Genomic DNA, 26,317 nt, shown 5'->3' with positions numbered 1-26,317 from the left:
TGGGTAAGTGGTTAAAGGAAATGAGAAGAGTGATAGCACACAGCAATGAGTCCTTGGAAATGTTTTATTGAAAAGCATACATACAGCTCTGGACAGTCATGCTAACGCCTTTCTGCCTACAAAGAGGCCTGGCTGATGTCATTACCATGCACTAATTAATATACACCTACTCACACACAAGTAGTTGGAGTGAGCATCAGAATTAACTTGAACCTGGAAAATGTTTATGGTAAAAAAAGGTTTCACAGCCTTCTAAACTTTCCAAGGATTTCTTTGAAAAGCATAAAGGAGACATGTCCTCTTTTTTCTTCTATGGGATGTTAATGTCTGGCAGAGGTGGTGATATGTGCAGCAGGAGGTCCACTGGATTTTTAAGTTACACTTCAGGATCCCCCTAGATTTAGGTAATTGCAAGGATGCTAATTTGTATCTGAAATAGTATAAGTAATTTGAATAAATATTTGTTTCTAAACACATTGCAACTGTTACTTATCAATATTTTTTATATGGGTTCATTTGTGGCTTAGTGTGAGTTTTGAACATTTTGTGCTTTTAATGCTGTTCTAAATACTGTACATGTTAATTGCAAAGTTCATTTCACACAATTCTGTGTGAGGAAGAGTATGTTAATGAGTGTGTGGTAACAGTGGTCAGCTATTACTTTGTAGGCAGAAATTAGCATGATTGTCCAGAGCTGTATGCTTTTATTTTGGAACATACCATTTGCAAAGACTTGTGTTCTGTATTCTTTTCTTCTATAGGCTGAAAGAAAGGGATGGAGGTTGAGCAGTTTCAGTTTGATCAAAACTTTTTTTTTAGTTTTGTAAAGAATGAGGAAGAGTTAGAATCTCTGTTTGAATTTTATTGCTCTTTCTGTAGCCGAAAAAAGGATTTTCCTCTTGTATGGTCATTAAGGCAGGAAATTAGCAAAATCTTTTTTATTAGGGGTGCCGGCAGAAATCTCCCCAACAGGGATATAGATTACAATGAAAACCCCATAGAGGTACTAAGTCTTCCCCACTCTAACCAAATGAAAAAATATATTTTGCGAAGAGTTGAGATTTAATGTATTCTAATATGAGATAATACAAATAATAAGAAATATTAATTTTAAGATCATTTTTAAATTCAGAAAACTGGGCAGATGGCCACCAGAGCTCATTACCTTAGGTAATTTACCTTGGGATATTTCAGCTCTGATTCTCTTTTGCAGGTACACTAACTGAGATGCAAATTGGGTATTTCATTGAGAGACCGTTGTTGATAAGTGGACATTCCATTGCCATGTAAGGTTGGTGCAGGAACCTTTTTCCACAGATGTTAACTTTGATGTTCCATTAAGTGTTTGTAAAGGCTAAAAGTTTTTGATCTTAATGCATTGTCTGCATTAAGGTAAAAAAAAACCCTTTTAAGTGCAGCTCCCTCCATGCCCCCCACCCCCCCAAAAACGTACTTGAGCCCGATCCTGATTCATTGCTGTCCCTGAGAGCAGCGGCTCTGCTCTCTGTCTGTCTCCTCACTAGACTTGGTGAGAGCAGCAGGAGCCATTGACTCCTGCAGTCAATCAAATCCAGTGATGAGGGAGCTGGAGAGGGACAAGCCACACTGTGTATTAACAGACACACACAGCACGCCTCAGGATAGAGCCTGCAGGAGTACCAAAGTAGGAGGCAGCTTCCTGTGGTGGCACGCCGAGAAGAGGAGGACCCAGGAACACCAGCGGGGGACCCAAGAAAAGGAAGATCAGGGCTGCTCTGTGCAAAGCCAATGCACAGAGCAGGTAAGTATAAACCCATTTGTGTAAAAAAAAAAAAAAAAAGCCGTTTCACTTTAATAGTACTATTGCACACTCACTGTCAATCTATTGATTATTCTATGCAGTAATTACAACCCTGAGCCAGTGCTAAGTTTGTATGGAAATAGTGGTATTTATGCCCAATCATGTCATTTGTTCCAGTGGTAAAGTGCAAAATATACAAATACATTTAACTTTGCATATGGTTCTGCCAAGCTGTCGCGGAGGTTTCTGCAGGACTAGAATCCTGTGTCACTGGGCAGGCTCCAAGTCTATAGAGTTCTGTTACACAGAGAGACCACTGAGAACTATTGACACAGCATAGTAACATATGTGACAAGCGAGCGCACAATTATTTAAAAGCAGCTGGCATTAAGGATGAACCCCTGTATCCTCAAAATTACATAATAAATAAGTAATGCAGCGCTAAAATTCATAAAGTGACAAATGCATATAACGTGAAGCGCAAGATATTAGCACTAAAGTGACCACAACATAAATAAAGTGTATTGTCACAAATTGTCACCTCACGTTAGGTGAGCACAGACAAACACACGTGAAAGGGATCATCAACAGCACTGCAGAAAGGAGCACTTTCGTTTGTGGCTTGTTTTTGCGAGCCATTCAAGGTGGAAAACATCATATTTTTGGCAACTTATATCCTTGGTGGAGAAGTACTAATGGAGCTGTCCCTGTGTACTGTGAGGGTCCTGTGTGTGAGATCTGGAATTATTCCCTGTATGCTGTCAGTGTGCCAGTGGAGTCCCTTTCCTTTACTGAGCCCAGATGTTTGCCAAGGATAAATTATATTTATACGCAATACTATTGCGCTTCTGGTGAGTGCAATCATACTACAAATCCTTATCACGTGCACGGAGATTTTACGGAACACACTGGACATAGTTTACGCATCTTTATATTCATATTTTATTTATCATCATTTATTACTACTATTATTATTTGTATAAAAATATCCACCAGTGTCACTATTGAAATTCTAGTCAATGTCAGTGTTACTCATTAAAAAGGCATTATATATATCCAAGTGTTTGTGGACACATCATTATCACAACTACAGTACCTAAAATGGCCAAAAGCATGTAAACATCCCTCTAGATTATTGAGTTCAGGAATTTCCAGTAAAGGTTGTTGTCACTGTTACAACATACAAAAAGATTTTACACAATTATCCACTTTCAAACTTGAGGCAACAATTTGGGGGGAGCCCTTTTATTAAAACAGCATGGCCATATCCCTATGCACAAAGTTAGGTCCATAAGTACATGAATTGGCCAGTTTGGTGTTGAGGAATTCAAATGGTCTGTACAAAGTCCTGACCTCAACACCATTGAACACCTTTGGAAGGAATTGAAATGCCAATAGCAAGCCAGATCATCTTATCTAACATTAGTACCTACAATTCATAAGGCCCCTGGTAAAGTTTTAGGATGGCCAGCAATAAAAACTTAACTAAACAACTCAGTTTAGGTAGAGTGTTTTTTTGTTTGTGGAAGCCACACTGCCACAATGTGCAAGAGGTTCAGTAGTAAATAAAGTGAGTTATAAATTACATGTTTCACCCAAATCTGCCTACACAGTAGTAAGTGCAATAGCTGGTGGCTTGGAGTGATTATATCAAAGCGGGTACCTCACTGCCAGTGTGCACTAATTGGTGGTTGTACTAGGCCCAGGCCAATTGGGAAAACGTTATCCCAACCAACAGTCATTGCATGATCCAAAAGAGGAACTAAGACGAATAAAGAAACAAATGAATCAAGGTGAAGTCCTTAAAATTTTTGGGGCCCTATTGAATAGGAGTTCAGTTCTGCAAACAGTGAGGTGGTGGGCAGCACTATGCAGTTCACTGGTGGTAACAGCAACACAACTGGATCAGGATCAACAAATAGTAGAACTCTGGAACTAGATTGAGGTCAGATGGGTGTGTAATTTTGCCTACCTTGCTTACAATAACTTAGTACCTGATAGCAGAGTAGTAGCGTGGGTCAGTGACCCTTTCACCAGTTATTACCAGTTTATAACTGTAGTAAAGATTTTGGAAAAGGCCCCTTCATGTTTTGTAACAGCTTTTTAGTTTGAGTAAGCACAGCTTCCAATTATTTCAATGGCAACAATAACACTACAAAAAGGAAAATACCCAATAAACTCAGGAAAGAACAACTTTAAAACTAACAATTTGAAAAATGAAAGATATCTCAACTACAAAAACTAAACCCCAATATAAAGCATGAGTTACTGAACATCGGGCAAATTTGGTGGTATACTGGGGTACCCATAGAAGAGTTGAGTTACATCCTCCCCCCCCCCCCAAAAAAAGGAAAGACCAATGATGTTTTTCTTTGCTCTTCAAGAAACTGATTAAACTGATTAAAGAATTGAGCTCTGTCATTTCAAAGCCATTGTTTCTAATTTTTAGGGACTCTTTAATGACTGGCATAGTACCACTGGATTGGCGTAAGGCCAATGTGGTGTCAATATTTAAAAAGGGGTCAAAATCTTTACCAAGTAATTATAGACCGGTTAGTTTAACTTACTTAGTTGGGTAGATACTGGAGTGTTTAATAAAAGACCACATATATGAGTTCTTGCTGGAAAAAAATATTTTAAGCAACAGACAGCATGGATTCATGAAAGACAGAAGTTGTCGTCCTTGACATATGAAGATGGCCTCTGATAAAGCATAGTTTTCTTGCAGTCTTACAGTATCTTTAGGGAGCCATGGGTAAGTAGCAATTTGGATTGCTTGAGGAAACATCCTCTCTGTGGCAACTGCTCCCTCTGTTAAGTCACAGTTTCTCGCTAGGCCTATTGCGTGCTGTAGTACCTAGCTACATTTTTTTCGCTGGTGCAACTAATTGTTTAGTACCCATTTTACACATCTTTGTGTAAGTTACAATAAGTGAACTAAAGATGATGGAAAGCTAGGAGACATATTTTTTTCCTTTTGTCCCTTTCCTAATATGAGCCTAGCAGAAGACTAAATTTACATTGGCAATGTCAGCTGATAGTCTCCACTAATAACATCATCTTACTCCAATTTCCATTTCCGGCCAGCCCTTTTTTTCTGTAATCTGTAATCTAGTTTCATCACCTTAACTCCTTTTGCTTTTCCCTATGTCATAAGCATGTATCAAGTGTACCAAGTGAAAGTAACATACAACATACTTGCTAGAACTAAATAACCATGGCACAATGTCACAATGAATAACCTTTGAAACACTGCACATAACAAATTCTACCAAAGTTTAGATTCTTCAGCATAATATTCTGGCTTAAATACCAGTTAGTGTAAACAGGTAATGCATGACTACGGTTCACAACCTGTACAGTTGAGTTTCTTGTAATAGTGCTTGGTTGACCCAAAGTGTCATAAGTCAAAATCTTTGGTTGTCTTTTATCTCTGCTTGGTTGTGTACTCCTTGGAGGTAGTGAGTCTGAATTATGCTCTTTCTCATCTCCAACACTTTCACCACTTTCTTCTGAGTTTTCTGGTGATGAAGCCTCACCTTACATGTTTCTAGATAAACATTCAGTTAGTTCAATTTCATCTCCCGGATTGGCTTCTATAGCTGTCTCTGCAGCATTCTCATTTGTTTCTAAGTGACAGGGCTGGAACTCTTCAGCTTCTGGATTCAAACCTGTTATGTTTGAATTGGTGTGATCACTTTCAGTTACAAGAATAAAAGCTGTTCAATGCTATTGTTCATTGTCGGATTCATTTTCTGAGTCATCCTCCAAGATCTGTGTGAGTACTTCGACATTTTTCCTGTTTTCTTGTACTGGTTTTTTCTGACATTGTCTGACTTTGTAAATAATCACTTGGCAATAACCGGTGGTGTAGCAATCTTGCCCTACCTTTCCCAGTCTAGGGTTTGACTACATACACTTAACTATCTTCACACTTCCTTTTAAGGACGAGATATATGGTATCTTCCCAATAGGATCTCAATTTTCCAGGACCTCCTCTTTTGGTAAGGTTTCGTACAAGAACTTTACTGCCAGGTCTTAGTTCGGTACCATGAACTTTCTTGTCATAATGTTCTTTTCCTCTCTCTGCAGCTTGGGTAGCTGTTTTTGAAGCAACTTCATAAGCTTCAGTCATTTCCTTTGTCCATGTGTTCATATATTCAGAGTGTGCTTTGTATTTTTCATTGACTGGGGTCTCAAACATGCTGTCAATGGGTAGTCTTGGGGATCTTCCAAACAGTAAGAAAAAATTAGAATATCCTGTAGCTTCACCCCAGGTACAATTATAGGCTTGTACTACCTTTGCAAGTGAACTTTTCCAGTTTTTTTTTATTCTGGTGACAATGTACGAAGCATGGATCATAGGGTGCAATTGAACCTTTCAACTTGTCCGTTACCTTCTGGGTGGTATGGGGTTGTGTGGGAGTTTTGTATGTGGCAGTGTTTTTCCAGTGCCAAAAACTTGATTTTCAAACTCTTTACCCAAATCATGGTGAATTCTGGTAGGAAATCCAAATTTCAAGACAAAACCATTGAACAATTTATCTGCAACCATTTTTGCTGACTTGTTCTTGGTTGTATATGCCTGAGCAAATCTTGTAAAATGGTCTATTACCACTAAGGTATACTCATTTCCACCTTTACATGCTTCAAAATGCAGAAACTCAATGGAAACCATCTCAAACGGATAAGTTGTTACAATATGATTCAATGGAGCTCGAAGTGGCTTATTTGGATGTTTATCCTTCAAACAAGTACACTATTGAGTGATGTAGTGCTCAGTGTCACTTTGCATACGTGGCCAAATGAATCTATCTCTGATTAGATTTACAGTCCTTTCAACCCCCAAATGTCCAATCTCTTCATGTAACTCTTTACATACTAAGTGATGGTACATCTTGGGCAACACTAGCTGGGAGCCGGTTAATGTTTTTCATCTCAAAATTACATCATTGTGGAGGTAAAGTTTGGTCCACTGCCTCATGAGTAGAGAGATATCAGAGGGTTCACCTTGACGTTCATGCTTTGATGGAAACCTGTTTTCACTTTTGTACTTCCATACTTTTCCAATCTCTGGGTCTTCCTTTTATGCTGTTCTTATTGTCTCTTTGGAAATCTAAGCTACTTTTTTTAATGCACCATGATCTATTTTTAATGTGCGTTGGCAATTGTCATTGGGCACAACCAAGGCATTCTTTCCTCCTGGTGTACTTGAATGGCTTGGATTATGCTACTGATGGTCTTAAAGTCTACTTCTTGTGAACATTGTTGCATGTTCTGTTCAGGGCTCAAGGGCATATGAGAGAGTACATCTGCATCAACATTTCTTTTCCCAGGTTGGTACTTGATGGTAAGGTCAAAGTTGGCCAATTCTGCGACCCATCTATGACCTGTTGCATTCAATTTGGCTGTTGTAAGGACGTAAGTTAGAGGGTTATTGTCAGTGTATACCACGAATGACAGACTGTAATATAGGTGATCTTGAAATCTGTCACAAATTGCCCACTTCATTGCTAGAACCTCTAGTTTTCCTGAGTGCATGTGGTAATTCTTCTTTGCAAGAGTTCTAGATCCATAAACAATTACCCTTAATCTCCCCTCTTGTTCTTGATATAATACAGCACCTAGTCCTTCTTGTGATACATCACAGTGAAGTACAAATGACTTAGAATAGTCTGGATAACCCATGACTGGAGGAAGAGTTTATACTTCAATGAGCTAAATACTTGGCTAAATACTTCCTGATGGTGGCTAGTCCAATCTATGGGATGATGGAAGGGAAGTTGACTTTTCAATTTTGGTCTGGGTTTCTTTGTCTTTTGGATTTGGTTGGCAGGTGCCAAAGTCAGAGTAGATTTTAAGTCTACCGACAGTAAGTTGTAGAGACGCTTTGCAATTCTGGAGAAGTTTTGTATGTAGGGGCGGTAGTAGAAGAAAAACCCCAATAATTTCCTGAGTTCTCCAACCGTCCCTGATCTTTTATCTCTCAATGCACGGACATGCGCAATCTCATCTGGGTCCATGGAATGACCGTCTTTGGACACAATTTTGCCCAGGAATCTGACTTTGTCCTTAAAAAGCTCACATTTTCTGGCTGTTAGTTTGACTCCATATTGTTGATAGCGTTGAAGTACTAACCGTACGTGTTCTACGTGGTCATGGAATGATTTGCTGTGGACCAGACTGTCATCTAGGTAAGGCAGACAGATGTCATCCTTCAAGCCAATTAAACATAATTCCTTACTGCATTGGAATTTGTCAGGTGCAGAGCTAACACCAAAGGATATTCGGATCCATTCATACAAATCCCAAGGTGTGACAAAGGTTGTTAATGGTCGACTGGCTTCTTCCACAAATCCTTGATGATATGCTTTTCCCTGGACCAGCACAGAGAACCCTTCTAAACTGTCAAGCATGTCTTGAATGTCCTTGCATGTGAAGCATGTGCCTCTTTGGGGATCAGGAAGGAATTGTTTTCCCTGCAGGAGCAAATTGGATCATGCTTTGCTGGGTTTTTTTGCCTTCCTCTGGATCAACTGTGGGTATAGGATTATAACTTTTTTTTTTTTAATGGTTGAACTGGATGGACTTTTGTCTTTTTTCTGCAAGACTAACTATGTAACTATGAATCCTTGGAATTGAATGATGATCAGGAATGGAATTCTGCTTTAACTCTCTCACAGCACAATCTTAAAGTGGAGTTCCACCTATAAAAAAATAAATAAAAGTCCACAATTACAAAAACTGTAGCTGCTGACTTTTAAAATACAGCCACTTACCTGTCCCTCGGTCCAGCGGTGTCTTCACCACTGCTGGTTTCACCAGCCATTTTTTCTCCCTGGCGCTATCATTTTTAGTGTGAGCACCCGGCTGTGACAACTTGTGGCTTCACAGCCAGGTGCCCACTGCACATGCGCGAGAAGTGCTGCTCTTTGTGAATGGCCCCGTAGTCGTCTGGGACCTGTCACATGTCCCAGAAGACTACTGGGAGGGAGGGGGGAGGACAACTTCCACTTCTGATCACAAAGGCAGTCGCAGCAAAAGTGAGAGCGGGTACCTGTCAAATTCGTGTACTCGCACCCCCCCCCCCCCCGCTCCCCAAAGGTGCCAATCCTTAACCTTCCGGACAGTAATCCCAAGTGTAGCTCGGGGTTAACTTTCAGTAACAGAAGCAGTACCCCGAGCAACACTCGGGATTACACTGTAGCGATCCCTCAAGCGCTTACCTTGTCCTGCGGTCCTGAGATGTCCTCCCGCAGCATCACCGGCCTTGTCCTCTGGCCGATGCCGGCATCCGTCTTCTGGGTTCTGTTCTCTGCGAGCGTCGGGACATACGGGGGGGGCAGAACTGGCGAAAAATTTAAATAATTAACAATGTGACACACGCACAATACATTGTAATATATTAGTATTACATTACTGTATCAATCCATTTCACCTCAGATTTGTCCCCATTGCTTTGTCCAGAGCCCGGCCTGCACTTTGACCGTTCTTTCTGCCTGGAAACTTGAGAACGTCCATCTCATCCAAAAAGCATCCATGTATGCCAAAAGTGGTTTTGGACTAGCTAGAAGACAGCGACAGTGAAGTAAAATCACTTGCAGAATTGAGTGATAGTGATTCGTTGGGAAATTTGTCATCAGACACTGAAATACAGTGTCGATTCTGTGACTGAGCTAAGTGATGTTCGAACTTGGCGTGCTATTGACTGTGGTACGGATCAGGCAGCACCCCCAAGATTCCCATTTGGTACGGATCAGGCAGCACCCCCAAGATTCCCATTTACTGGAGCACCTGGAATGAAGGTAGACGTTGAACATGACAACCCCTTGGCATACTTACAATTATTTCTGACTGATGAGTTTATTGAAAAAAGTGTTACTGAGACAAACCGACACCAAGAGCAACAATTGGCTACTTTGAGTCTGAGGTTTTCAAGAAGCAGAAAGTGGGAACCAGTGACCAAAGATGACATTTGGAAATTTCTCGGCCTAATAATACTTCAGGGAGTGGTGGGGAAACCCCTGCAGAAGTGGTATTGTCCAACCAATACCAAACAAAACAACAAAGAGTTTGACGAGAATACTCATCTTGCACCAAAACTAAAGAAAATTTGGGAAGTATCTCAAATGATTCTAAAGAATTTCCAACGAAGCTATGTGCCAGAAAGAGATATCAGCATAGATGAAAATATAATGGCCTACAAGGGAAGGCTCAGCTGGGTGCAATACATTGCATCAAAGAGAGCATGATTTGGTGTAAAATCCTACATGCTATGCAAATCGTCAACTGGCTACATTTGGAATTCAGTGATGTACACTGGAAAAGGAACTAAATTCAATCCAAAATACAGCAACTATGGAATGGCAACATCTTCCATTCTTTCACTAATTGAGCCATTGCTAAATCAGGGCTATTGGGTAACAACCGTCAACTTTTATACATCTGCTGAACTTTATGAGTTTCTTCTACAAAACAAAACCGGTGCCTATGGAATCATGAGGGCTAACCGGCAGGACATGCCACCAATGTTGGCAATAAGAAGCTGAAGACTGGAGAAATAGCTGTCTGGCAGAAAGGCAAAATGATGGCACTGCGATGGTGTGACAAGAAAGATGTGTGCCTAATGAGTACAATTCATAATACCTCCACTGTTATGGTATGCACAAAAGGTGGGATAGAAATCATGAAGCCATAAGTAGTGATAGACTACAATAACACCATGGGAGGTGTTGACAGAGCCGACCAAGCAATGACATTCTACGCAGCAATGAGGAAACAGCAAAAAAAGTTCTACAAGAAGATCTTCAGGCATTTTCTTGAGCAATGCTTGTGGAATGCCTACATTCTGCTAAAAAAAGAGTGACAAGCCTGTGATTCATTCTGACTTCATTTGTAAACCACCAAACACCATCAACAGCTGTGAATAAATGTTGTCATGCTGTTGGCGTTGTCAACCCATAACGCCTGACTGGTCGACACTTCATAGACTACATCCCACCAACCGAGAAAAAGTCAGCACCTACTAGGATGTGCATGGTTTGTTGCTTGAAGCGAGATGACAGTGGAAGGAAAATCAGAAAGGAAACCAGGTTCCATTGTCCTGATTGTGACATCAGACTTTGTGCAGTTCCATGTTTCAAAATTTTTCATACCGGGGAGGTTTACTAAACCAATATGTAGTGTCTAGTAATATTGCACCCTTGTTTGGACAAATGTCAATGTTTTTGGTTTGATTACATTATTGAATTAAATTTATTATTATTATGATATTATTTTTTATAATTATTTATTATAATTTATGATTTTGTGTTTCAAACTTTATCATACTTGGGATGTTTACTAGACTCTTGTTTGGACATATTTAACCTCCCTGGCGGTATGATTATGTGAGGAATTTTGTACCAAAAGCGGTACCATTTTTTTGCATGGAAATATGTATTTTTTTATTGTAGGCCTGTAATTTAGGAATAACTCCCTGAAATCTGTCCGAACAAGAGTCTAGTAAACATTCCGGATATGATAAAACTTGAAACACGAAATCATAAATTATAATTTAATAAATACTCATAAAAAATAATAATATAATAATAATAAATTTAATTCAATAATATAATCAAACCAAAAACACTGAAATTTGAAATATAGCGCCAAGTTCGCACATCACTGAGCAAAGTCGCAAAATCGTTTTCAGTGTCTGATGACGAATTTCCCCCATGAATCATTATCACTCAATTCTGCAAGTAGTTCTGATTTACTACCACTGTTCTCTAGCCGGTCTAAAACCGATTTTGACCTAAAGGGACGCTTTTTGGACACCATGGACTTTTCTAAGTTTCCAGGCAGAAAGAACAGTCAAAATGCAGGCAGGGCATAGGACAAAGCAGTAGGGACAAAATGTATGTGAAATGCTTTGATACAGGAATGTTTTGCTATGAAATAATCGTTTTAAAAAAAAAGTCATTTTTTTTAATTTTCAAATTTGCCGCCGCCCGTACGTCCCGACATCACAGGAACCGGAACACGGAAGCCAGATGCCGGCATCGGCCGGTGGAGATGGCCGGGGACACTGCAGGGGACGCATCGCAGGAGCGAAGGACAAGGTAAGCGCTGTAGGGAATCCCTGTGCAACGCCGCATGGTAAGCCCGAGTGTAGCTTGGGGTTACCGCTTTTGGTACTGAAACTTTACCCCGAGCTACACTCGGGAATACCGCCAGGGAGGTTAAGTGAGTTATTCCTAAGTCTACAATATAAAACAACAAATCTCCATGCAAAACAATGTACTGCTTTGGATTAAAAAATACTGATATAATCAGACCGCCAGGGAGGTTAATGGGGACAAAGGCTTAAAGCAGAACTTCCCCTTTTGGGTGGAGCTCCGCTTTAAGTTGCCATCTTTCTTTCTTACGCACACAATGGGTGAGGAGTATAAAGATTTTGATTCTGCAATCCATCCGCGGTTTAGCAGGTCCTGCAGATACTCTTTTACCTCTTGGTGCAGTGGTTTTGGCACAGACATATAAGTTTTCTTGACAGTTATGTTGTCTTTGAGGAGAATCTGTAACTGTAAGGAATACATCCGACATCAGATCAGATCAGGAATACATCCGACATCTTTTGTAAAAGCATTGCTTTCTTCCCTTAACATCTTTTGGACTACTTGCTGATCCTCATTAGTGAGGTGTTTGAGAGGCACTGGTGGAACCTATAACTCTTGAGTAGCATAGTTTTCAAGAGAATCAACCTTGTTGATCTTGTCCACCCATTTTTCTGAGCTTGTTGTAGATGTATGCAGATCATGCTTACTGAATGAGTACCTACATCCACTACTTGTTTCAGCTTCACTGTGCTGGATATGCTGTCTTTTTTGGCTCAAGGCATCCAAGCGTGGTTCAGCCTGGTAAAACAATGTCCTGTTTCTTTCCCTCAACAGATGTTTTTTTGAATATTTCTTCAATGACGTTATAGCCATTGATGGGATTCCCTGCTACGTTATCATGCTCTGATACTACAAGTGGCATTAATATCGGCTTGGTGGTATTATGACTTGATATTAGCTGGAAAGTTGCTTCAACCCATCCAGAGAAGGGAATTTCAGTTTCATTGGCTGCTTTTTCATGTAAAACTCCTGGTCCAAGTAATTCTTCAAACGATCTGAGCACTGTATATGACAAAAATCGTTGTCTCCAGCTCTCATTGATTATACTGACCTGAGAGCCTGTATCCTATAAAGCATAGACAGGAATGTTGTTTATCTGATAGTTTACATAGCATCTTTTCCCAATGAGATTTAGCAACTTATTATGTTATTTCGAGGTAATACAGTCCATTTTGGCCAACAGCTTATCAGCAGTCTTGGGTGGATGTCGGGTAATGCAGCCCTGTGTTCTCTGCAACAGGTCTGAGTTTAAACTTTTAGTGAGTGTACTCATTGCTGTGGGGGAATTTGCCTTAGTAGTTTCTTTGATACAGGGAAGTGTGGGAATTTGGGATGCAGGGGCGGTGTAGGTTACTGTCTGTCCCTCTACAGCAACCCTCTCCCATTTAAGTGGTTCTGTTTTGTCGCTCTGCATCCTTTGAAACAATGGTCACATGTAGTTGCCTGATCAGTTCTTTCACAATACTCACAACTCTTTAAACCCATGATCATGTCTACCTCCTGAACTTTGAAGAAGCTTTTTCATTTCTAACATTTCTTTTTGCATCTGCAGTATCATCTTTTCAAGATTGAGTTTAATATCCAGAGTTGGCCAACTTGTCTGGCTAATCCTTTGTGATTGGGGCAATGGTACTGTGCTAGTAATGGCAACTGGTTCTTGAGTACAACATAGAATATTGGACTGGTACTCGCTGAGATTCAGTTTGCTGGCCTGAGATTTCTTTTGCTTATGTTCTCTTTCAATCTCCATGTTAGCCACTTCATTAATTTCTTCTATGAGCAGCTCATTTGAAACAGAAGGGTGATCTAGATATTGTTTTAGTTGAAATTTGATATGGTCACTTCTCAGTCCAGTATCTGCTGACCTTAGAAATTTTTTTGTTACTAGTTCAGTCCCAAAGTGTTCATCTGAACCTTCTCCTTGTGGAACAAATAGGCGATCTTTCAATTCAATGGCTCTAAACAAAATGTTCTGCGGAGTCTCTTTGCTATTTTGTGAGATGCTAATCAGCTGTTGGTACAAATCTGATGCATTTTCTTCCTTGTAGTGACTCTTTAGAATTATTTTCAATTGCACTAGGGTCAGTTCATTCTTCATTTCCAGCATGCCCCTAAGACTTAAGGCAGGACTTATGGCCTTGACTACCGCTTCCACAATCTCAGACTTTGAGTATCCTCTCTGTAGTCCCATATCAAGCTGGTGCTTGAGGTTAGTGTAAGACAGTTTGTCTTTCTGTCCCCTTTCACCTATGTGACCGGCAATTTTAAAGTACCTTCTTATTGTGACTTCTGGCAAGTTACCCTGGTGAGATGTCTTAGCAGCTCCAACAGGTTCTGATTGTAAATGGCTTTCCCTTGAATTTTTGTTTGTAATGCTGAGTTCTTTAATCTGCTCCTCCATCATCTTAGCTGTTTCTTGGAATTTTTCCTGCATAATGTAATACTGTCTGTTAAAGGATTCTATTTGTTGTTCATTCTGGGAATCTTTGTCACTATCGCTTGGTGCCTCAGCGTTATTTCTTTTCTGTAACTCAGAGATGAATTTCCTAGTCACCTTTAGAAATTCCATGACAGTCCCTGCATTTTCAGTCTCAACTAGTTCATGCAGCACCTTATTAACTATCCTCATGTAATGGCGACGGGTTTTGCCTTCAGCCATCGTTTCTTCTGAGGCTTTGCTAAACTGACAGGTTTCAATCAGCTCACTGACTGTCATCAGAGGTCGGCTGATTTCATCTTGTACGCTGTCCATCTCCATTTGTAAGTGTGACATCAATAGCACGATAAGGGTTAGTTTGTCATAGATCCTTCACAGCACCGCACCATAGGCTGTCTTTATTTTTATTTTTTTTTCTGTTCCCCTTTGCCTACAAGCTGTCTCCACTCTGGATTCTTTCACAGGAATTGCAGCAGTTCTCTTTCACTCACTGTTCCCACCTACAGGGATTACTTCTATGACTTTTCTGCATTCTATTCACCCTCCGCCTCAGGTTGGGCGCCAGTTTTGATACACTTATAATGAATAAATTCCACAGTGCGATAGGGACGGGTGCAATTGAGGTGTTTAATAGGTGGTAACTGCAAGATACGTGGGACATACATTAGGCTGGAGGAACAGGTTGCGACTGAATAAAGGTTAACATCCACATGATCGATCAGTACTTGGTCTGCTCTCCCAGTGGTGGGCAGTGACTCTGTCACTCTCCTGTCTTGGAGAATGTTCCCTTCTGTGTTGTCAGTCCAGTACTGTCTTGAGCAACAGACAGGGAAGTTACCTGCCTGGCTGTGGTTCTCAGCAGCCCACTGTGAGTCAACTGTCACTCAACCAGAGAGGGTAGGATCAAGACATGATTTTAGTATTGTTTTGCAGGTGCAGCATGCCACAGGTCTGCCAGCCACTAGCGGAAAATATCCTTATAGTGACTGAACTGGTGTGTTCAAAAAGCTACTGAGGACAGTACACCACCATTAAGCATGGTATTTCTGCGGTGGGGATCACAGCTGTTTGCAGTCTGCCATGGACAGGAAGCCTGTACAAACCAATGACAGGAGTCGCAATTGTTCGGACGCCACCACACATTAAGTGGGTACATGCAGTTGGGTGCCAATGAGCAACTATGGACACAGTTTGCACCCAGACCCCACTCATCTGTCTCTAACTACCTGTAACCACTTGTGTGATTACATGCAAGTAGCTTTGACTCCTGTCAACCTGTCAAGCTTATTGGTGGTATAATGACCTCTGCAGACATGTGAATGAGACGTAAAACTGTACATTGCCCCTGTGTCATATGTAAAGGGAAATGTATAACCATTATTACCTTAATCCTCAAACAATAAAATTTATTTGTCACAAAGCTGCCTCTGCTCCAAATTTGCTGGTGTCACCAGTCAAAAAGGAGTAGAAGACCACTGCTCAAGGTTCCCTGCTGTCTGTGGTTTTGATTAAGTAGCAGCAGGCCCCTGTTCAATTAATGCTGAAAAATTAGGAATTAAAAAAAAATATTAGTGTGTAACTTGTTTGTAGCTTACTTGAAGGCCTCAACAGGAAAAAAAAATATTACACCTTCAATGACATTGAGCCCTATGTATTCCCTCAGATTTTCTTCATATCTCAAGAGGTGAACCACCCACTGTTGCTCTTCTGTGTTTGGCAAGTTTGGCCAGTTTACTCACCTTATGTTACTGATATGCCTTTGCATGCATCAATATTGCGCTCCACCACAGTTAAATTGACAGTTTGGACAACCTCCTCTCAGATGGTAACTTTGGCTGAGAAAGATAAATGGCAAAATAGGTTGCCATATAACCTGTCCCACTTTTCCTCAACTCTTTCAATGAGAATTATATTTTTTTCCACAGAGAACCTAGTGTCCATGGTAAACTTGGTCTTAGTGTTTCTTTTCTTTCCTTTGCCAATAATTGCTGAGGTGCGTTCCTGGGAATCCTCCACAGTGTTTTCCAAATTATTCTGACCTGATCTTAGTAATGACCTTTCTCTCAAGATGACATGGATGGGAGATGTCTGGAGATGGATGAAGTTAGATAGGAATTGGAGGGATGGCAGGGGATTAAAAATTATCTTTTTATGCATATATACTTTATTATGTTAATAAAGGTATGTATAAAGTTTAAATGTGTTTTTGGTTTATTTTAACCCCATAACTCAGTTCAGAGGATTAACCAATGACCCTTTAGGGTGTAGGATGGTAGGTGAATATTAGATTAAAAGTAAAAACAAATAATTTTATATATATATTATTTTAAACTCAGTACCCCATAACGACAAGGTGAAAACAGAATTTTAGAAATGTTTGCAAATGTATGGAAAAGGAAAAACTGAAATATTACATTGGCATAAGTATTCAGATCCTTTGTAACAACACTTGAAATTTAGCTCAGGTCCCTCCCATTTCTCTTGATTGTTGCTGAGATGTTTCTGCACCTTGATTTGAGTCATCCTGTGGTAAATAAATTGATTGGACATGATTTGTAAAGGCACACAGCTCACAATGCTCACTGTATCAGAGCAGAAGCCATGAGGTCAAAGAAACTGCCTACTGAGCTCAGAAACAGTATTATTGCAAGGCACAGATCTGGGGAAGGTTACAAAAAATATCTGCTGCACTGAAGGTTCCTGAGAGCACAATGGCCTCCATAATTCTCAAATGAAAGAAGTTTGACACAACCAGGACTCTTCAAATAGCTGATCCCAAACTGAACAATCATGGAGAAGGCCCTTAGTAAGAGGGGTAACCAAGGGGTCACTCTGACTGAGCTCCAGAGATCCTCTGCGGAGGTGGGACAAAGTTCCAGAAGGACAACCATCACTGCAGCCCTCCACCAACCTTGGCTTTATGGCAGAGTGGCTAGGCAGAAGCATCTCCTCAGCGCAAAACACATGAAAGCCCGCTTACAATTTGAAAAAAATCACCTTAAGTACTCTCAGTCTGTGAGGAATAAGATTCTCTGGTCTGAAGAAACCAAGATTGAACTGTTTGGCCTCACTTCTAAACATTATGTGTGGAGGACACCAGACACCGCTCTTCACCTGCCAAATACCATTCCAACAGTGAAGAATCATGGTGGTAGCATCATGCTGTGGGGACATTTTTCAGCAGTGGGGACTGGGAGACTGGTCAGGGTTGAGGGAAAGCTTAATGGAGAAAAGTACAGACATATCAGTGAAAACATGTTCCATTTCACTCAGGACCTCAGACTGGGTCAAAAATTCACCTTCCATTATCACAACGATTTTAAGCACACAGTCAAGACAACATAGGAGAAGCTAGGGACAACTCTGTTAAGGTCCTAGAGTGGCCCAGGCAGAGCCCTGACTTGAATCCTATTTAACATCTCTGGAGAGACCTGAAAATGGTTGTCCCACGATGGTCCCTATGCAACCTAACTGAGATTGATAGGATTTGCAAAGAAGAATAGCAGAAAATACCCCAATCCAGGTGTGCAAAGCTTGTCGTGTCATACCCCAAAAGACTCAAGGCTGGAATTGCTGTCAAAGGTGCTTCAACAAAGTAGTGAGTAAAGGGTCTGGATAGTAAAGTACATGTGATATTTTTGTTTAAAATTGTTTATAAATTCCCAGACATTTCTAAAATTCTGTTTTCACTTTATCATTATGGGGTACTGAGTACAGATTAATGAGGGAAAAAAAATAATTTAAACAACTGTTAACAAAGCTCTTCACAAAGATGGAGTTAGGCAAGCCACAGATTATGTAATTTTCTTTCTGCAACAAAATCGCTTGATGCCCCCATCAAAACAGTCAAGGTTGATGGGGGAATCCCTCCCGCAGTGCTATTGTGTTCTGCTGGCAGGGGGGCCTTCCCTACTGGCAGAACACAATGATCACTGCTAGCAGCTTTAGCCACCAGCAGTGATCGCATGCAAGAAAATCCAATAGGCTGGGTGTACTGAAGCTGATTGATGGATCATCTTCAGCACAAGCAGCCTACCTATGGTTGAAACCAAAATGACATTTGATCCATCTATTGCCAGCTTTACACTTCATTGTTTAATAAACAGTCTCAGAGCAGGAGTGAAATATGGCTGTAATAGAGAGTGAAAAAATTTACTGTGATAATGCAAGATTTATCAGTTTATTAAATGGACAAATGCATCAACAAATCTTACTTATTGATACATATTAGAAATCTTTCATACTTTCTAAAATGTATTCAAATATAAATACATTTTTGTTAGCTTGTTTAGGGCAGGGACTACAACTCAGATTATTTGCACTGAAACAATTACATATTGCAAAATGGATTGTCTCCTATTCTTGCCTTGAAGGTAATAAAAGTGAAGGGTTAAAGTTTCCTATGTTACTAGATTTCTGTCTGTCGTTCAGCCTTGTCTCCATGGTACATGACCAGACAGCTTTGCTTTTCCTATTGACGCCTCTTGTTCTGTATTACTAATTGTTCCCACTTCATTGCTGGTTAGGTTGTTTCTGTTGCAATCATCCCACATGTAAGGGATGCTACTGTGTGATAACACTGCTATACACATGTATGTGGAATTGCAAAGACACTGACAATAAAACAATTATATAATTAACTATAAATTTGCCAGTAATGTAGGCTATGGGGGAAAGGGAGGAGGAGTAGAGAGTCCTGGCTGGGGACCCCAGAAGAGGAGAAAAGGAACTGCACTGTGCAATACTAATTAAGTATAGCATGTTTGTTATTCTAGGAAAAAAACCTGAAGTTTTATGTAGCACCCCCTGACCTCTGGAAGCAAGATGGTTGACTGGGGGGGCTGATATTTCACCTCAGGATGCAGGTTGCTAGGTATGGTGGACAGCGTAGAAAATGTAGTGCCAGTCACTTTTAGAATGAACAAAAATTAGTTTATTGCTTACAACAGTAGAAATGTCAGGGAGAGTTTTCTGCAGACCTCTTAGACAAAAGAAAAGGGGGTAGGCAGCAGTACTGAAAAAGAGCCTTTAAGCTGTGACCAGCAATCTGTATTTAGCAGCAGCAGCTGTTTCCCATAGCAAAATAAAAGAAATCTTGCAAGGAAATGCAGGAATTCCCAGGATGAGGCCATCTTGACTATTTCCCAGGCTCTCCACCGTTCCCCACTTTATGGCAGAGTCATCTCTGCTACTTCATCTCAGGTCTCCATCTTTTCCTTCATGCTTCTCAGCAGCAACCAGGCTCTCTATGGCAGAGCCCCGAGCACATGGTTAGGCCTTAGGCTTCACACCTACCCACAACATGAGTTACTAAAGCAGAACAGCATGTTCATTTTACAAAGTGAACTTTTCCTTTGCAAGGGAATTTTAACTTCGCTTAGTGTATGTGGTGAAAATTCATGTTGCAAAGAATACCCAATCATGTGCAAGGAGAATGGAAAAATACTATAATTTCGCTTGCACGTTTGAATGATGGAAGTCAGCAGAGCTTCACCTTATTCACTGAATAAGAGAAAATTCCCTTGCAAAATGAAAATTCACCTTGCTAAGTTAGCAGCCAATTTACCGGTAGAATTTTTTTTTTTTCAAAAGGCAGTCAGTAAAAGAACAGTAATAATACTTGACCATTCCCATCCCTGGTGCTGCCAGTTTTGAAGTCCTGTAGAACTTGGTGGGACATGAGCTCTGAGGAAAGGGGCGTGTCTTCCAAAACGCATCAACCTTCCAACTATGGGGTAAATGGCCAGATGATGTTACCTTAGATTTGGAGTTGTTATTTTTTCTATTTAATGTTTATGAGTATGCAATTGTTTTTGTGATCTATGTTATAATGCACTAGGTGTTTGCACACTCCTGTGCATTTTTGCAGGTGGGATATGAGTTGCTCACTGTGGTTCAAACCAATAGCATCAACACAGAGGAACCAGCAAGGTGTTCAGGCAACAACCTGAGGTTTTAAGCACTCACCTCTTACATGGTTGATGGAGTTAGATGATGACCAGGCAGGACTATTAGCGTAGGTTAAAGTGGAATTGGTTTAACAGCAGGACAAAGTCAGGCTGGTCTTTAAATAGGCCGCTTGGCACCAATACTGGCACTGGGTGTACATGCACATATGTGTACACAATGCAAAGTATGTGCACATGTGCACATGAATATGCACACTCCTACATGAAGACATACACCAAGGCATATTTTAAATGTCGTTGATGGCTAACAGGTATTCGCTAACAATAGCACTATGAACAAAATACAATCCACAGGTTGCAGCACACTTCAAAACAATAATAAGCTCTGCAGCAAAACTTGGCATATAAATTGCAATTTGTTACACACAATTTTCATACACTGTTTTATAATAACTTTTTAAGTTGATTGTACACTTAGTCTTATGTTAATTAAAATATTTTTATTATGAGATCACCACAGATATTAATAATGATGAATTACCAACACTAGTTTCGGGAGCCAATCAAAACAGTTTAATCATATCTGAGCTCCAACAAGCAAATGTTTATACCATAATATTCTACAACATACAGTACCTCTGAAATAAATTTGTTTTTCCTATATGCATTTATGGTGATCACTTTCAAATCTACAAGAGAGCTGTTTTATGTTTTTTTTCTATATAATGAAAATCAGAGGCAACCTAACCAGAGTTAGAATTTTTCACGTCACTAAACACTTATCAAGCTCTGACAAGATAACCAATTACCTAATTAATTTAGACAAATATGCAATAGTCAATTTGCATGGGTATATATGGACCCCACTCAGTATATGTAATTATTTTTTTCTTCAGTCTCTCACAGTTTATTCTTTTTATTCTTTCTCTTTTTCCAGGGATTCACAAAAGACCAAAGTTTGCAAACAATTCTACTTTTAGAAAGTACATAACAACGTGGATAAAGAGTAACTGTGGATATAGTATATTTAGACTTTGCACTAGTGTTTCACACAGTTCCCTAAAGACAGCCAATGTGTAAGTCAAGGTCAATAGGGTTTAGTCTGTGAATGGATAGAAAATTGGCAGTATTCAGAGAGTAGTGATTAATGGTCTATACTTTGAAAGGTCTAAGGTTATAAGTGGTGTACCCCATGGTTCAGTGTTGGGACCATTACTTTTTATCCTATTTATAAAAAATATAGAGTTTGCTATTAGAAGTGTAATTTCCATGTTTGCAGATGACACCAAGCTTTGCATTTGATTGAGCAACTATGTGGCACGTTTTTTTTGTTGATAAATGTAAAGGTGCACTTGGGGGCTAAACATATCCATGCATCATACAGGGGAGTGCAACTGGAGGAGTCAATAATCTAGAAGGATCTGGAAGTCCAGGTAGATCATAGACTTAATAATAACATGCAATGAAAACCTGCAGTTTCTAAAACAAGCAAAATATGTTAAAATAGGTATAGACGATAAGGGAGAGACCTATTTTGCCCCTTTAAAACGCACCAGTTAACAAAATTAAGGTTGAGGAACTGGAGAGAGTGAAGAGAAGGGAAACTTAACTTATTTACAAATACATAGATGGTCCATGTTGGGAACATGGTGCAAAGTGCTCAATTTCAAGGCTATTGCAAAGGACAAGGGAGCACACTTCACATATGCAGAAAAAGAAGTTTAACCTCCGCATATGGAAAGACAAGCCGAGGGCTATGATAGCTTTTAACTAATCCTGTGCATTTCAACACTCATCTGATTGTTGGAGAAAAGTTGCAAGCCCTTGATTAATGCAATGGGGTTGATTTACTAAAGACAAATAGATGGTGCACTTTGCAAGTGCCATTGCAATAATTTTACCAGAGCTTAGTTAGTGTGGTGGAGCTTCACTTTGCAAAGAATACCCAATCATGTGCAAGGAAATTTTTTTTTTTTAAAAAAAAGCAGCCGTTTTGCTTGCACATGAGTGGATGATGAAAATCAGCACAGCTTCACCACATTCAGTAAACTCTGGTAAATGTCTGCAACTACACTTGTAATGCGCACAGTCTATTTGCCTTCAGTAAATCAATCCCAATGTCAAGTCCATGTGCTTGAAGTGTTTTTTGAAATTTACCTACCTTTGGATCATTCCTCTTTTTCTTTTCAAACATAAAATAAGTTAGCACCTCTGCAAATTTCAAGGTACCTGTTACCAGGTTTGCTCTTCATTTTTAAGGCATGGTTAGTATTCTGGGAAGTGGTAGGTTGCATGTTAGGATTGTGGTTTTTGTCCCTGTGCTTGTAAGGATGAATGGACTCACTTCAGCCATACCTGTCTTTACATTATCCACTGTTACACGTGCTCCAACGTGGTGACTCTCAAATTTAGAGTTAGGACCACAGTATACAGAAGAGCCTTGGAGAGGCACTGTGTCTTCCACATATATTTGCAAATGTGTGCAATTAAATCCTGTGTTTTTAATATGATATGTTATACAGGGTCAATTTGGAGGGAGGTTGTTTTGTTTTTTTGCAGGCTAGCTGGTAAGTACGTTGGGAATTCTTTTTGATTGTGATGTGCACTTTGCTGTAAAGGCTAATTATAAATTGAGGTGGTTGCCATCTATTTGTATAGCTTGCTGTCTGGATATGGCGTGGAGACCCATTGGATGCCTTCAGCTGCCATTGTGCTCTTGCTGGATGTCTAATGTGTCCCTGTGCCTTTAAGGAGAATTGAGCTTCCTTCAGGCAGGTATGCACTTCTCTATATGCTCCAACTTGGACACTCCCAAATTTAGAGTTGGGACTGCAGTATACAGAAGAGGCTTGGTGAGGCACTGCAACTTCCACACATATTTGCAAATGTGTACAACTAAACCCTCTGTTTTTAATTTGTAATATGTTAGACAGGGTCAATTTGTTTTGTTGCAGGCTAGCTGGTAAGTGTGCTTGGTAATTTTTTTTTTAATATGTGAAGTTCAGATTTATTCTGTGAGCAAATACAGTTGCTCTTTGTTGATTCTGCAACTTTTGCACCATTAACAGAAACCAGTATATAAGATTTAGTGACAGCCTCCACCTTTTTGCTGGAAACGTTGGATACACACCTCATAAATCCACCCAATTTGATCTTGTTAGTCACTTGTATGGCTTGTGTCCATGGGGGGGGACTTGCATTGCAAATTCTGATAAGTTCAAAAAGCTTATGTTGGATAAGAGCGGATTCTATTTCAAAGATTTTCTTTCAGACTCCAACTCTAGGAGGACTATTCACTATATCCCCTCTTTTAAAAGACTTTAATTGGGATATAGTGAATCACTGCACAGTTTCATGTTTATGCTCTGCATCCTGTCCATCATGGTCGCTTCATACCTTAGTTAATGGCTTTTACATCTAGGGTTCCCATTCACTAAAGATTTTGGCAGCTAGTTTGTGTTGAATTTGTGATCTCTAGCAAGGGTGCTATTTACTATGGTGCTTGTGAGCTTCTTGGTTGTACTGGAGATAGCGATTTATCCACAGTGTTTCCTTAACAAAGAATAATTCCTCTACTACCTCCAGCATCATGAAGTCAATGCCACATTAGAGGATATGACATTTTCTAAACTTCATCCTCCGTTGTAACTGGTACATTCTCTTGATCTATTATCTATGGTATCTGTTCTGTATATTTTTTTGTATTTTGCATTTTTCAGTTACCGATATCATTACAATTAGTATAGCTATGCTCTTCACCTCCTTGCTGAATTTCAGAGCCTTTAGGAAGTAAAGAATGTTGCTTTACCAAGCTAGTGAACACCAGTGGTGAAGGTATAGCCAAACAAAACAGAAACTGTCCCTATGTAAATTCATGGAGAGATCTGCTTTATAACATCAGTTATTACTATCTGGGAGCAACATTAGTGGGCTTTCCTTGATTGTAAAATCTGGTCTACTGCCCCTTTGTGGAGAGGTGCAGTATGGTGCAGAGGCAAAAAACATTCACAGTCAAGCTGCTGGACTGGGTGCTGCAATATATTCAAATGAAGTTCGGTAATACAAAACAAGTCTGACAGGAAGGTAACCCGACTGGGAACACTCACGGGTTACAACAGTGATCAGAGAAAAAGGTTTCAGGTGTGCCAACAGCATCTCTCTCAAGGAGCTGAATGTGGCCTGGCCAGTCCGTACACAAGTGGGGAGGCTTCCAGAAAGGATGGTATGTGTCTGAACTTTACCTACTCCTCTGGAACCTTTCCCTGATGCTATCACTGTCCTTGACAGACGGGAGACTTGTCCCTACTCTAGCCACATGAGAAATGCATGCCAAGCCGGGGAGCCAAGGCCTTGTTAGACTCTGCCTGACCCAAGATGGCCGCCAAAGTCATATGGGGCTACAGCATTTGGATAGCTGCCCCTTGTGACCCAGGAAACCATAAGAGATGCTCTTGACTTCCTCTGCATTTGCAATGCTGCTGTGATTGAGTGCCATCTGCAGTGCAGAAGTAAACTGTACCTGTCTACACCTTTGTAAAGCAGCCCTAGAAACAGTACAAACACTGGAATAAATCTAGAGCTGTTGTTCATACAAGCCTCTTTAGTTATAACTTTTATTTACTGTATGAAACAAATAAATCTGATTGGTTTCTGTATCTATGCACTGCAGGGCGAGAAAGAGCAAGGATAATTCTGTGTGTGTTCATCTGTGTTTATTTTTACTAATTTATATAATACCATCATGTTATGCAGGGCTTTGCAGACAACACTAAATCATTCATGTCAGTCCCTGATCCTAAAGGAACATATTCTCTGGATTTTATTTCATGCCACTGTATCTTTGAAAATCTAAAGATGATTATGTAATGCTGCTCTTCTGTGGAGCTTATACAAGGTATGTGATGTATCAGTGTGGTGAACTTCGAAAGATGCAGCAAAACCAACAGTTCAGTCTGATTGATGGAGCTGAATTTAAGTGCTTACTGAGATTAATAAAAGCAGTCATAGGATAATATCCGAGCAATTCTACAACTGCTTTGTCTGACAAAGTGTCTACAACAGTCAGTGTTGTTGAGGCAATTAAAACTATCACTGTTCAGCAATTACTTCAAACCTGATGGCAAAATAACTATAAGCTGGGTGACAAGAGACCTTGAGGCGCCTTACACATTTCAGACGACTCAAAATACTACACCCAAAAGATATATTTTCTCTAACAATGGAAACTGTAATGTTAATATTAGGGAAAACCAGGGCTTTTTTCAGTGGGAATGTGGGGGAACGTAGTTCCGGCACCTCCAGCACTGAATGTATGCAATGGCAAGGTGTGCTGGAAGGTCTAAGGGCTGCTGGGGAATCTATTGTCACTGGAGGGGATCTCTTTTTGTATGGCAGTCTATTGTTGCTGGAGGGTCTATTGTTACAAGGGGATCAGTTGTCACTGGAAGGGATCTACTGTTGAGGGAGGGGTCTATTGTTGCTGGCTGCTGGAGAGTCTATTGATGCTGGCTGCTGGGAGATCTGTTGTTGTTGCTGGGGGTCTATTGTGGCTGGGAGAATCTATTGTTGCTGGCTGTGGGGATCTTTTTTACTGCTTTTCTTGTGATCATTAACTCATTAAGAAAATCCATAAAATTACTTAACGCCACAAAATGATACTTAGATCTGTATTCTCTAAAAGGGGTGGGTACTTGGAGGCGGGTAGGGGGTAGAGCCAAGGGATGTGCTTGGTGGTGGGTGAGGGGTGTTGTAGACAAGAAGTGATTCAGAAGGGGGAGTTCCTGCACCACTTCTCTGAGAAAAAAACCCTGGGTTTCCATCCTGCTTCTTTGAATTTATCGTCAGTATGGTCAAAAACAAATGCTGATTTGATCCCACCACACATTAGAGATTTAAAAAATGACAATTTTCTAATGAAATTCTATTACTGTGTGGCAAGCTTAGCTAATTTGGTCTAATTCCAGCATTGTTGCTTCCACTGGTGTACTTCTGGTTCCAGCTTGGTTTCTAGTTTAGTCATTTCCCTGGTTAA

The sequence above is a fragment of the Staurois parvus genome, unplaced genomic scaffold (assembly GCF_062004578.1).
Source record: "Staurois parvus isolate SC_StPar_1 unplaced genomic scaffold, SC_StPar_1.0 ptg000562l, whole genome shotgun sequence".
Classification (NCBI taxonomy): Eukaryota; Metazoa; Chordata; class Amphibia; order Anura; family Ranidae; genus Staurois; species Staurois parvus.
Note: the sequence above shows the minus strand (reverse complement) of the source record.